General features: G+C 35.2%; 1 non-coding gene across 1 annotated transcript; it reads right to left on the bottom strand.

Annotated features, from left to right (window-relative positions):
• Nucleotides 1–614: 614 nt before the first annotated feature.
• Nucleotides 615–721, bottom strand: LOC122496303. The gene has a single exon (XR_006300757.1). It is a non-coding gene; the product is annotated as a U6 spliceosomal RNA (small nuclear RNA).
• Nucleotides 722–14,173: the final 13,452 nt, after the last annotated feature.

Here is a 14,173-nt window from a genome sequence, read left to right as displayed (position 1 = left end):
TATTCTTCCAATCCATGAGCACGGAATGTTTTTCCATTTCTTTATATCTTCTTCAATTTCCTTCATTAGCTTTCTATAGCTTTCAGCATACAGATCTTTTACATCTTTGGTTAGATTTATCCCTAGGTATTTTATGCTTCTTGGTGCAGTTGTGAATGGGATCAGTTTCTTTATTTGTCTTTCTGTTGCTTCATTATTACTGTATAAGAATGCAACTGATTTCTGTACATTGATTTTGTATCCTGCAACTTTGCTGAGTTCATGTATCATTTCTAGAACACTTTTCGTGGAGTCTATCGGATTTTCCATGTATAATATCATGTCATCTGCAAAAAGTGAAAGCTTGACTTCATCTTTGCCAATTTTGATGCCTTTGATTTCCTTTTGTTGTCTGATTGCTGATGCTAGCACTTGCAACACTATGTTAAACAACAGCGGTGAGAGTGGACATCCCTATCGTGTTCCTGATCTCAGGGGGAAAGCTCTTACTTTTTCCCCATTGAGGATGATATTAGCTGTGGGCTTTTCATAAATGGCTTTTATGATCTTTAAGTATGTTCCTTCTATCCCGACTTTCTCAAGGGTTTTTATTAAGAAAGGATGCTGAATTTTGTAAAAATATGAAACGCTTCACGAATTTGTGTGTCATCGTTGCACAGGGGCCATGCTAATCTTTTCTGTATCGTTCCAATTTTAGTATATGTGCTGCTTAAGCGAGCACTTAAATTTAATACATTTATAGAAGCGTAAAAGAAACAGAAAAATGATGAACAATTTTTTTGCATTGTGTGATTAATGGATTTTTTTTGTTTTTAGTCTATTTCTTTTCCTCTCTCTCCAAATCTTCAATTAATATTCTTCAATAATTTAAAAATATGAAACTATAAAATGTAGTTTACATTTTACCTTCTCTATCTATATTGTTTTTAAACGTAAAAAGAAAAATGGGGTGCCTGTGTGGTCAGTTAGTTGAACATCCAACTCTTAATTTTGGCTCAGGTCATGATCTCACAGTTTTTGAGGCTGAGCCACAGGTCAGGGAGAGAAAAAAACATTATTTTAAATAATTGGTTTTCCTGATCATGGAAAGTTCGTGAGTTGAAAATCTGATGGAGGGAAACAAGAAGGCTGGAGAACTCAGGAAAGTGTCCAAAGGCAGAGCAGTTGGAGACCCAGGAAGCGTTAATGTTGCAGGTAAAGTCTGAAGACACTCCTGACAGAACCCGCTCTTGCTCAGGGGAAGGAGAGAATTCTTTCATTCTATTCAGGCTTTCAACTAATTGGACGAAACCTACCAGCATGTGGAGGGCGGTCTGTTTCACCTAAACTCCACTGATTTAAATATTAATTTCATCCAAAAACACCCTAACTGAAGCACCCAGAATATTTGACCACGTATCTAAAGGCACTGTGGCTCAGCCAAGTTGACACATAAACTTAAGCATCACAGTTCTTACGTAACATATTTCCAAGTACATAACTATAGATATTTATAATATTAGCTTGTCAAACTAACTTGGTAATCAGCTTTATAATTGGACTTGCTTCAGTAACCATCACTAAAATGACATAAGGCTATTTCATAAGTACTAGAAATAGAAGGATATATATCCTTTAAACAAGAAAAAGAAAGAAAGAAAGAAAGAAAGAAAGAAAGAAAGAAAGAAAGAAAGAAAAAAGAAAGGAAGAAAGAAAGAAAGAAAGAAAGAAAGAAAGAAAGAAAGAAGAAAATAAAAGGAGGGAGGGAGGAAGACTAAAGAAATTCATAGTAAAGTGCTTCCTGAGTAGCAGTTTATGAAAGGTAAGTTTTCTGATATTTACAAATGAAGTTCTTTATTTTGTTTTTCACACTTCTTTTTTAGCTTCCTATGATGTTGAGAATTCCAGTGCAATTCCCATTATTGCTCCATTGTCATTTGTGTTTGCCTCCTCCCCCGCAGCCCACAGATACTTACAGCATCTTATCATCACAGGCATTCTGATATTTTCAATGGGATTTCTTGAAATGGATTTTTTTTCTGCAGTGTTCTGAGTTTCTATCAATCTGGAAAAGCATGAGTCTTTTCCTTGGGAAATTTTCTTGTATTATCATAATGAACATTTTTATCTTTCCTTTATCTCTGTCACTCTTTCTGTAAATTCTATCATTATAATGCAGCTGTTATGCTTTTTGAATCGATCCTACAAGACATGTCTCATTCATCATTCCCTTATATTTCATTTTACTGTCTTGGAGATTTCCTGAGGTTCAGTCTACAATTCTGTTACTAAAGGTCCTTTAATTTCAGTCCTAGACTTTCATGAGGCTTGGGACAAAAGTAAAAATGGAGACCTAAATACAATATGCCTCAGTATAAAAAACCGTCAGTCATGCTAACATACTCTGAAAAATATGTTATGTCCTCCTAACTTAAATATATATATACACATATATGTATGTATATATACATATGTATGTATACACACACACACACACACACATATATATCTTCATGAAACCTGGGTGGCCATATTAAAATTTAGAATTCTCGGGGCGCCTGGGTGGCGCAGTCGGTTAAGCGTCTGACTTCAGCCAGGTCACGATCTCGCGGACCGGGAGTTCAAGCCCCGCGTCAGGCTCTGGGCTGATGGCTCAGAGCCTGGAGCCTGTTTCCGATTCTGTGTCTCCCTCTCTCTCTCTGCCCCTCACTCGTTCATGTTCTGTCTCTCTCTGTCCCAAAAATAAATAAATGTTGAAAAAAAAAATTTTAAATTTAGAATTCTCAAATTCCTTGGAATTCCATGTCAAGATTTAATGGTATATAGGGATAACTCTGTTCCTCCCTACCACCTGACCCCCCCTCTCTGCATGCACCCACCTGTTTCACACATTATAGTGCTACACCACATGCATGCAAACATGTCTGCTACCACATCCAGGTTCAATCTATATTTTTTACAAACAGCTGTCCCTGGCCACCCTTGGGCCTAGTGGAGCATACACTGGTATCATGGTCCATACTCAGAAAAAATGTAACAAAGACCTGGAAAGTAGACCCATAGCCATTTGTGCAGGGCATTTCAAAGTCCCAGTTACATGAAAGTTTGGAGTGGGGTCTTGGGTTCTAGATAGGCACAAGTTTGCTCACTGAAAAATGTCATCCTAGAAAGAGTTACAATGAACTAAGGCCAAAACAGAGTCTTCTAAAATATGGGACCAGAATAGGGTGGCCTGGCATTACAGATAACTTTCAAATAATAAAAAAAAATGTCAGTCAAGTACCATAGAAAAACTTATGGACCTACTACCACCCATGCCAGCCAAAGTCAAATAGGGTATCTATATTTCCACACTCCTGAGGCTCTAAAGATATGGTCCAACACATTACCCTCCTTTAAGGTAGTGTCAGAGGATAGGTAAGAGGCTAGGGATAATGAGCTCCCCGTCCCCAACCTACAATGTTAGTGGGGTCTATGTGGAGAGCTTGGATTTCCAACCCAACCTAACAATATGAGACTTTCCTCCCATTCCCCATGGGGATAGTGTCAGAGGAAGCCTGGTGAAGAGTCAAAACTTTTACCATCAGCCAGTGATAACGAGGCCACACTAATTATGCTGGGATCCATATAATGAGCTGGAATTTCTACCTCAAAGCCAGGTGAGCAGAAATGAAACCTCCCTCCCCACCACCAGCCACGATGTCAATGGAGGACAAATTGTAAGCTTGAACTTCTGTCTCCACCTGACAGTAACATGGCAGCAATCCTTCCTTTAAAAAAATTAATGTTTATTTATTTTTGAGAGAGAAAGACAGAGTGTGAGTAGGGGAGGGCCAGAGAGAGAGAGGGAGACACAGAATCTGAAGCAGGCTCCAGGCTCTGAGCTATCAGCACACTCAAACTCATGGACTGAGAGATTATGACCTGAGCTGAAGTCAGACACCTAACTGACCAAGGAGTCCCTAGCAAACCCCTTTTTATTGCTAGAAGAGAGTCAGAGAAAAGCAGTTAATAAAACAGGTTTAAATAAAATATAGAAAATCAGAATATAAAAGTGTTCAAATTTCAATTAAAAAATTTCATATCAAGAGTCAAAATGATTTCAAGTCAAACAAAAAAAAGATAATAGATACAACATCAAGGTGGCGAATTTTGGGAATTTTCTGTCAACGATTTTAAAACACAAATGTAAAAATGTCTAAATAACAATTATGAACATACGTAAAACAAATGAAACAAGAGACTCGAAAAGCTAATACAACATTTCAGTGAAGAAATAGGAGAAATAAAGAAGAACCAAATGGAAAATCATGTAACTTAAAAATGTACTAACCAAAATAAAAAAGCTCAGATGATTAACTCAACAGCAGAATGAATTATAATGAGGAAAGCATGAGTAACTGGAAGATGAAGCATTATAAATTATGTAATATGAACAGAAAGAGTTTCAGAGATATGTAGCATCCTTAGTCCATTCGGGCTTCTATACCAGAATACCATGGACTGGGTGGCTTCTAAACAACAGAACTTTATTTCTCACAGTTCTGGAGATTGGGATGTCCATGATCAGGGCACCACCAGATTCAGTGTATAAGGAGAGCTCACTTCCTGGTTTATGGATTGAATCCTTTTCTCTGTGTCCTCACATGACAAAAAGGGTGAGGGAACTCTATGGGGTTTCTTTTATAAGAGTACTAATCACTTCCCAAAATTCCTACCTCCTGATACCATTATGTTGGAGATTAGGATTTCAAAATATGAATTTTGGGGGACACACACATTCAATCTATAGTAGGCACTATAAAAAAATCCAACATTTGTGCCATTGCAGCCCTGGATAGAGAAAATAAAGTGGATAGAACTGAATCCATGCTGAGACATATCATAATAACATTTCTAAAAACTAAAGACAAAGGAATAATCTTTGAAGTGGCCAGAGATAATGACATTTTGCCTATAGAGGAAATATTTTTGAATGACAGCATATTTCTCATCAGAAAACACAGAGGGCAGAAAGAAGTGACACAATACATTTCAAGTACTTGAAGAAAATAACAGAAACCTAACTCAGCAAAAATATCCTTCAGAAAGGGAGTGGAGGGGCGCCTGGGTGGCTCAGTCAGTTAAGCATCCGACTTCAGCTCAGGTCACGATCTCACTGTCCGTGAGTTTGAGCCCCACGTCCGGCTCTGGCCTGATGGCTCAGAGCCTGGAGCCTGCTTCTGATTCTGTGCCTCCTTCTCTCTCTGCCCCTGCCCCGTTCATGCTCTGTCTCTCTCTGTCTCAAAAATAAATAAAACGTTAAAAATTTTTTTTTTAAAAAAAGAAAGGGAGTGGAAAATTTAAAAATTCTAATATGAAGGAAAAGATAAATTGTTGTCTGAAGATATGTGCTATAAACAATGGATAAAGGAAGTTTTCTAAACAGAGGGGAAACAAGAAAGAACCTTAGAAGGGCACCTGGGTGGCTCAGTTAAATATCCGACTCTCAATTTCGGCAGAGATCACATCTCATAGTCATGTGAAAGCTAAATGTGAGACAGGATACCATCAAAATCCTACAGGAGGACACAGCAACCTCTTTGACCTTGGCTGCAGGAACTTCTTACTAGACATTCTCCAGAGGCAAAGGAAGTAAAAGCAAAAATGAAGTACTGGGGCCTCATCAAGATAGAAAGCTCTGCACAGTGAAGGAAACAATCAACAAAACCAAAAGGCAACTTGTGGAATGGGAGAAGATATTTGTAAATAACATATTGGATAAAGAGTTAGTATCCAAAGTCTATAAAGAGCTTATCAAACTCAAAACCCACCCCCAAAACAAATAGTTTTTGTTTTTTGGGGTGGGTACAATAATAACAATCCAGTGAAGAAATAGACAGAAGACATGAATAATTTTTTGAAGAAGAAGTCCAGATGGCTAACAGACACATGAAAAGATGCTCATCATCAGAGAAATACAAATCAAAACCACAATGAGATACTGCCTCACATCTGTCAGAAAGGCTAAAATTAACATCTCAGGAAACAGATGTTGGAGAGGATGTGGAGAAAGGGGAAACCTCTCCTCTTGCAGTGTTGGTGAGAATGCAAACATGCAGCAACACTGGAAAACAGTATGGAGGTTCCTCAAAAAATTAAAAATAGAACTCCCTGTGATCCGGCAATTGCACTACTAGTATTTATCCAAAGGATACAAAAATGTTCATTCGAAGGGGCACAAGCACCCCAATGTTTACAGCACTGCTATAAACAATAGCCAAATTATGGAAAAAAGCCTAAATGTTCATCACCTGATGAATGGATAAGAAGATGTGGTATATTATCTATACACACATATATATACAATGGAATATTACTCGGCAATCAAAAAGAATGAAATCTTGCCATTTGCAACAATGTGGATGGAACTAGAGTGTATTATACTATGTGAAATAAGTCAATCATAGAAAGACAAATATCATATGATTTCATTCATATATAGAATTTAGGAAACAAAACATGAACATTGGGGAAGGTAAGGTAAGGAAAAATAAAATAAGATAAAAACAGAAAGGGAGGCAAACCATTAAGAGACTCCTAACTATGGAGAACAAACTGAGTATATGTAGTGTATATACTGTATTCTTAAAATAAAGTAAGCTAAAGAAAAGGAAATGTTACTAAGAAAATCATAAGGAAGAGGTAATGAACTTATATTATTGTACCGTATTTATTGAAAACATCCGCAAATAAGTGAACCTGCACAATTCAAAACTGTGTCATTCAAGGATCAACAGTACTAGGTTTATGGATTAGAATACTCAACATATTAAAGATATAAACTCTCCCTGAGTTGATCTATAGGTTTAAGACGACTCCAGCAAAAACCCAGAAAATTTTCTGATATATGTAGGAAACATTATTCTACAATTTCTATGGAAATTCAAATGAACTAGAATAGTTAAAACAATGCCTAAAGAGAATAAAGTGAGAAGAATAAGTCTACCCAATGTTTTTTAATTTTTTTTTTCAACGTTTATTTATTTTTGGGACAGAGAGAGACACAGCATGAACGGGGGAGGGGCAGAGAGAGAGGGAGACACAGAATCGGAAACAGACTCCAGGCTCTGAGCCATCAGCCCAGAGCCCGATGCGGGGCTCGAACTCACGGACCGCGAGATTGTGACCTGGCTGAAGTCGGACTCTTAACCACTGCGCCACCCAGGCGCCCCAAGTCTACCCAATTTTAAGACATAATAAAAGGTACATAATTCATGACTGTGTGGTGTTGGTGAAAGGACAGAAATATAGATCAATGAAACAGAATACCAGCCAGAAATAATTCCACATAAGTACTTCCTACCAATTTCTGCTAAACATGTCAACACAATGGAGGAAAGATAACATTTTGACAAATGGTGCCATAGAAACTGGATACCTATAGTTAAACACAAAACAAAACAAAACCATTGACCTAAATCTCATACCTTATATAAAAATTAGCTAAAATGGGTCATGTGCTTAAATATAAAATGTAAAATCATAAAAATTTTAAAAGAAAACCTAGGAGAAAATAGGGTGTGGGGATAGAAAAGAGTTTTTAGAGTTGATACTAAAAGCATGATCCATAAAAGAAAAAAAGAAAAAGAGAGGGAGACAAACCAGAAAACAGACTCTTAACTATAGAGAACAAACTGAGGATTGCCAGAGGGGAGGTGGGCAGGGAGGGGGATGGGTTAAATAGCTGATGGGGATTAAGGAAGACACTTGTGATGAGCACCAGATGTTGTATGTAAGTGATGAATCACTAAATTCTACTCCTAAAACTATTATTACAGTATATATTAACTAATTAGAATTTAAATAAAAACCTCAAGGGGCGCCTGGGTGGCGCAGTCGGTTAAGCGTCCGACTTCAGTCAGGTCACGATCTTGCTGTCCGTGAGTTCGAGCCCCGCGTCGGGCTCTGCGCTGATGGCTCAGAGCCTGGAGCCTGTTTCCGATTCTGTGTCTCCCTCTCTCTCTGCCCCTCCCCCGTTCATGCTGTCTCTCTCTGTCTTAAAAATAAATAAACGTTGAAAAAAATAAATAAAAAATAAATAAAAAAATAAATAAATAAAAACCTCAAAAGGAAAAAAAAAGAAAGAAGATAACATGAACTTTGAAATCTGTTGCTCTTAGAAAACCTTACTAAAAGACCCTATTGGGGCACCTGAGTGGCTCTGTTGTTTAAGAGTCTCACTTTTGATTTCAGCTCAGGTCATGTTTTCATAGTCATAAGATCAGCCCACATCGGACTCTGCACTGGATGTGGAGCTGGCTTAGGATTCTGTCTCCTTCTCCTTCTTCCCCTCACCTGCTTGCTCTCTCTCTCTCTATCTCTCTCCAAAAAAGGAAAAAAAAAATCCTGTTAATAGAAAGGACAAGCTGCAATGAAGATTTATGTTTGCAAAAAAATTAAAAAATGAAAAAAATAAACCTGTGTACATGAATGTTTATAGAGGCTTTATTCACAATAACCCCAAACTAGACAACACCCAAATGTTCTTCAACAAATGAATTCATATTAATCTGCATTGTGGAATACTACTCAGTAACAAAAGGAATAGAACACAGATACACACTACAGCTTGGATGACTCTCCAGAGAATTATGCTGAGTGAAAAAAACAACAACAAAAAAAATAAAGATTAGATATTGTATGATTCCATTTATAGTGAATTCCTGAAATGACAAATTATAGAAACGGGGAACAGATTAGTGGTTGCCAGGGGCTAAGTCAAGTCTGGAGGTGGGACAGGTGGACACTGTTCTAAAAGGCCAATGTGAGGGCTCCTTGTTACAAAGGACAGTTTTTGCTGTTTTGCAAAATGTTATGATTGGATTTGACAAGTTCTTTACAGATTTTGGATACTAACCCTTTATCTGATATGTCGTTTGCAAATACCTTCTCCCATTCTGTCGGTTGCCGTTTAGTTTTGTTGATTGTTTCCTTCGCTCTGCAGAAGGTTTTTATTTTGATGAAGTCCCAGTAGCTCATTTTTGCTTTTGTTTCCCTTGCCTCCAGAGACGTGTTGAGTAAGAAGTTACTGCGGCCGAGAAGTTACTGTGGCAAAGAGGTTTTTGCCTGCTTTCTCCTCGAGGATTTTGATGGCTTCCTGTCTTACATTGAGGTCTTTCATCCATTTTGAGTTTATTTTTGTGTATGGTGTAAGAAAGTGGTCCAGGTTCATTCTTCTGCATGTCACTGTCCAGTTTTCCCAGCACCACTTGCTGAAGAGACTGTCTTTATCCCATTGGATATTCTTTCCTGCTTTGTCAAAGATTAGTTGGCCATATGTTTGTGGGTCCATTTCTGGGTTCTCTATTCTGTTCCATTGATCTGAGTGTCTGTTCTTGTGCCAGTACCATACTGTCTTGGTGATTACAGCTTTATAGTATAGCTTGAAATTCGGGATTGCGATGTCTCCTGCTTTGGTTTTCTTCTTCAAGATTGCTTTGGCTATTCAGGGTCTTTTCTGGTTCCATACAAATTTTAGGATTATTTGTTCTAGCTCTGTGAAGAATGCTGGTGTTACTTTGATAGGGATTGCATTGAATATGTAGATTGCTTTGGGTAGTATCAACATTTTAACAATGTTTGTTCTTCCTATCCAGGAGTATGGAATCTTTTTCCATTTTTTTTGTGTGTGTCTTCTTCAATTTCTTTCATAAGCTTTCTATAGTTTTCAGTGTATAGATTTTTCACCTCTTTGGTTAGTCAGAGAAAGACAAATGTCATATGACTTCACTCATATGAAGCCTTTAAGACACAGAACAGATGAGCATAAGGGAAGGGAAGCAAAAATAATATAAAAACGGGGGTGGGGACAAAACACAAGAAACTCTTAAATATGGAGAACAGAGAGTTACTGAAGGGGTTGTGGGAGGGGGGATGGGCTAAATATGTAAGGGGAATTAAGGAATCTACTCCTGAAATCATTGTTGCACTATATGCTAATTAGGATGTAAATTAAAAAATAAAATTAATATAAAAAATGTTATGATTGGAAGCAACTTGGTAAAGGACACAATGGATTTCTCTGTATGATTTCTTACAACAACTACATGCAAATCTAAAGTTATTTCAAAATAGAGTTCAATTTTAGTAGAATTGTGTGGTAATCTCTTCCCTTCCACTATCTCTTCTCTTCATTGTAGTAGAGTTCCAGAAGGAAAGAAGTTAACATGCTCCATCTACCATCATTAACCAGACACCTTGTGTGTTTATTTCTTCAAAACTCACAGAATTTCTCTCTTGGTTTTAGAAAAATTTATGCTTCATTGCCTAAATTAATACTTAGAAAAAGTGCAAAATTGATATTTGGAAACTTTATTATAATTGAACCCAGAAGGACTCTTTTTTAAAAATCTCAGAGTGATGTTTTTAGATACAAATTTTCAGTTAGGCCTGCCAAATTGGCTAGATGAATTGAACAGTTAGTAAATCCAACTTCTGTGTGGTGTAGTCTAGCCTTCAGTCCAAACTGAATTAATCCCAACTTACTTTGCAACTGAAAATAATATTTTTATTGTTTGATTTTACAGAATTGTTCCCTGCATTTAAGTTAAAATGCAATAGATCTTCACTAGAAATTACAGAGTTAAACACATCCAACTTCGTGTATTCTTAATGATATGGCAATACACACACATTTTCAAGAAAAGTTAGAGAAATTGTTAAAAACATATTTTCTCTCCATTACTAGATGGCTAGAAAATTCTTTTTAAAAAAGTATTTAACATTTATTCATTTATGAGAGACCGAGTGTGAATGGGGGATGGTCAGAGAGAAAGGGAGACACAGAATCTGAAGCAGGCTCCAGGCTCTGAGCTGTTGGCACAGAGGCCTACACAGGGCTCAAATCCACAAACTGTGAAATCATGACCTGAGCTGAAGTCAGATGCTTAACTGACTGAGCTACACAGGCACCTGAAAAATTCTCTTTATAATATAAAATGTTAGAGGAGGAACATTCAAAATGAGAATGAATTTATTCCAAAACTAACAGATAGGAGCAAAAAAGTATCCTGAGCTCACATACTGAATGAAGTCTCCTATTCATTCCCCGCTTCTTATTTAGGTTGCAAGACTACATCTGAAATTATTTAAGGAATATTTTCTCAGTAATGAATATATGCTCAAACGCTCTTTTATTCAATTCCAAACTGAAACATTTAAAAGAAATAAAGTGCTCCAGTAACTTTAAATCATTCCCTATAATACATGGCAATTTGAAACTATTGAAGCATTTTGTAAGGGTTTCTCTTTCAAAGTGTTAAATGTTTAGGGATTATAAAGAGTTATTTATTGCTATACTTTAGATTTATTAGTATCATTTTAAAAGGAGGAGGGTTATGATATCTTATAAATCTATCAGCTAAAATAGTATAAAGTATATTTAATCAATATAAAGGCCATAAAGAAGCATATGCTGAGTAAAAGAGGAACAGAAATGGAAAACAAGAGCCATAAACAATTTTGAGGTCAGGCTTTCAAGGACCATAAATGAAGGAAAAGGAATAATAAACACATGGTAGCTATTTAAAAATCCTATATATCTGGATTTAAAATTAAAAATATAAACAAATCATCCTTAATATAAAGAAAAACAACCCTTAGGCCAATTAAAAGATACATAGAGTTGAATGCCACTTGAAGAATACATGTCAAAATCAGTGAAACACCAGGTGTGAAGCACTTCAACCAAGGCTCCCAGTGATTTCCACTTCCTGGCATACATGGCAATGTGCAACGCCCTGTTCTTGAGTGTGAACTGGATGCAGTGACTCATTTCTTAACAATAAAACATGACAAAGGTGACACTATTTCTAGATTAATATCAAAAAAGACAATGGCTTCCATGTTACCTGCATGTGTTGCTTGATTACTCTACCGAAGCAAGCTGCCATGTTGTAAGCTGCACCATGAATTGGCCAAGATAGCACGGAACTGAGATCAATGTCCAATAAACCACAAAGGACTAAATTCTGCCAGTAACTATGTTGGTGGTTTTGAAGCAGATACTTTCCAGTAATTACTTCAAAAGAGACTGTGTCCCCCGCTACTAGCTGGACAATAACAATAATAACAATAATATAAACTTTGAAATAATGTTTGCTGTTTTCAGCCGTTAAGTGGGTTAATTTGTTAACATCAACAGATAACTAATATACACAGGTAAAGCAATATCACAAGGGAAATAAGTCACTTTAAATATATTTACATGAAAGTAAAAACAAAAAAAATTATATGCACTAAAATGTTCAAATCAAGAGCTGGTAAAAAACAAAGAGTAAACAGAAAAGCAGAAAAATGCAATAATAAAGATATGAGAAGATATAAGTGAAATAAATAGCAAGAAAAATTTGATCAGTAAAGCTGAAAGCTGATACTTTGCAACATATTAGTAATAAAACAGACTAACAAGAAATGTCAGGAAAAAAAGGCATTTAAAATAAAACTGTAGAATAGGAGGGAAACAGTCATAACATTAAAACATGATAAAGGAATATTATAAATATTAATATCCAAATTTTTTGAAAATTTACACAAGATGTGTTAATTTATTAAAAATCAAAAAATGCTTAAATTGGTAAAGGAAAAATGAAAAGTGAGTAATCCCATAAACATTAGTGAAATTTTAAATTTTGAAAATATACAGGCCCAGGCAATATTGTGGATATGTTTTACTGAGATTCTGAGGAACAGTACTTTGAGAGTTAATATTTTGTGTACTATCTAACACAAGTAGTTGTGAAACAGAAAAAGGGTTAAAGTTGATTAACTAATATTATGGGGGTAAGAAAAAATTCATTCCCAAACTAGATAAACTAGGTAAACAGATTACAAATAAAGATAAGGTATGTCATTTAAAAATATTAAACATTTATTAATCAATAATTATTAAATTCATACAATGATATTCACTAATTATTATTACAACCATTAATACATATTGATTATATTAGCTATTGTTATATATTAAGATGTTATAATCAATTAATATAATTATTATGTAATTATAAAAAGTTATTATTAAAGTACATTATGTTTTAGTCCACTGTAATATCAGATATCATCAGTCATTTATTTGCTTTCTTAGCTTTTTTTTAAAGCACAATTTTCAAATCAAGTTTCTATTAAATATCTGCAAAAATATCAGATTAAAAAAGATATCAATGAAAAGTAACTAAATGACTTTTTTAAAAATGTTTTTTGTAAGAAAGTACCAGGATTATTTTTATATTAGTTAAATTATTAAAGGTCCCTATTAGGAAAAGACACTTTTGAATAAAATGTTACAAGAGCTTTCAAAATGAAAACTAATTTATGCATTAAAACAAAGCAAATATGCTTGCCCTTGGGAATGCTTTGCCTAGATAAATATTTTATTTTATTTATTTTTTTACTAAGGAAGGTATAGATACACTTACAAGTGTATATCTTAACAATCTTATAAGGGCATAATATCATAAATGGGAAATCAATGATAAGGTTTCTCTGGGATTTCCAATTAGTTATACTACACATCAACAATTGAAATAAGACTAGATTGGATCTCAATTCTTGGATTAGCTCCAGTTAACACAACCTTTCAGATATCTTTTCAGGGATAATAATTGTGAAACTTACCTTAATTATATCCTGAGACAGCCAGGGTTCACTCAATGTTCATTATTACCTCTGAATAGATGCTAGGGTCGTAACATGTGTATTTTGTTTACATATGGCATATATAAATTGATCAGGTACATATGGTTCTATGATTGATGTGTAATTTCTCTATTGTTGCTATTTAGATTTCAGAATGAGGAATTACATAGGTATAATTTTAGAAAACTTATCAACATCATATCACATAAGTAAATGGAATATTATTCATTCATTATAGAGGTTTTAAATGGCTCTCTATCTACCTTTTCAAAGTTAAGATACATATCTTTAGAATAAGGGTACACAAAAAATAACCTTTGGGAAATAAATAAGTGACCAATAGCTTAAATGTATTTACTATCCATTCAAAAATTATTCAAGAAGTTCAGTGTGCGAGGCATGACTGTACATATTGCAAAATCAGTATTAACAAATAAAAAAGCCCTACCCCTATTATAATGGGAGGAGATAAACAAAAAATACATAAAAATAAGCAAATATACTATATAAAAATAAA

Source organism: Prionailurus bengalensis, chromosome A1, assembly GCF_016509475.1.
Source record: "Prionailurus bengalensis isolate Pbe53 chromosome A1, Fcat_Pben_1.1_paternal_pri, whole genome shotgun sequence".
Taxonomy (NCBI): domain Eukaryota; kingdom Metazoa; phylum Chordata; class Mammalia; order Carnivora; family Felidae; genus Prionailurus; species Prionailurus bengalensis.
The sequence above is the reverse complement of the archived record's forward strand: the minus strand, read 5'-3'. Positions and strand labels throughout refer to the sequence as shown.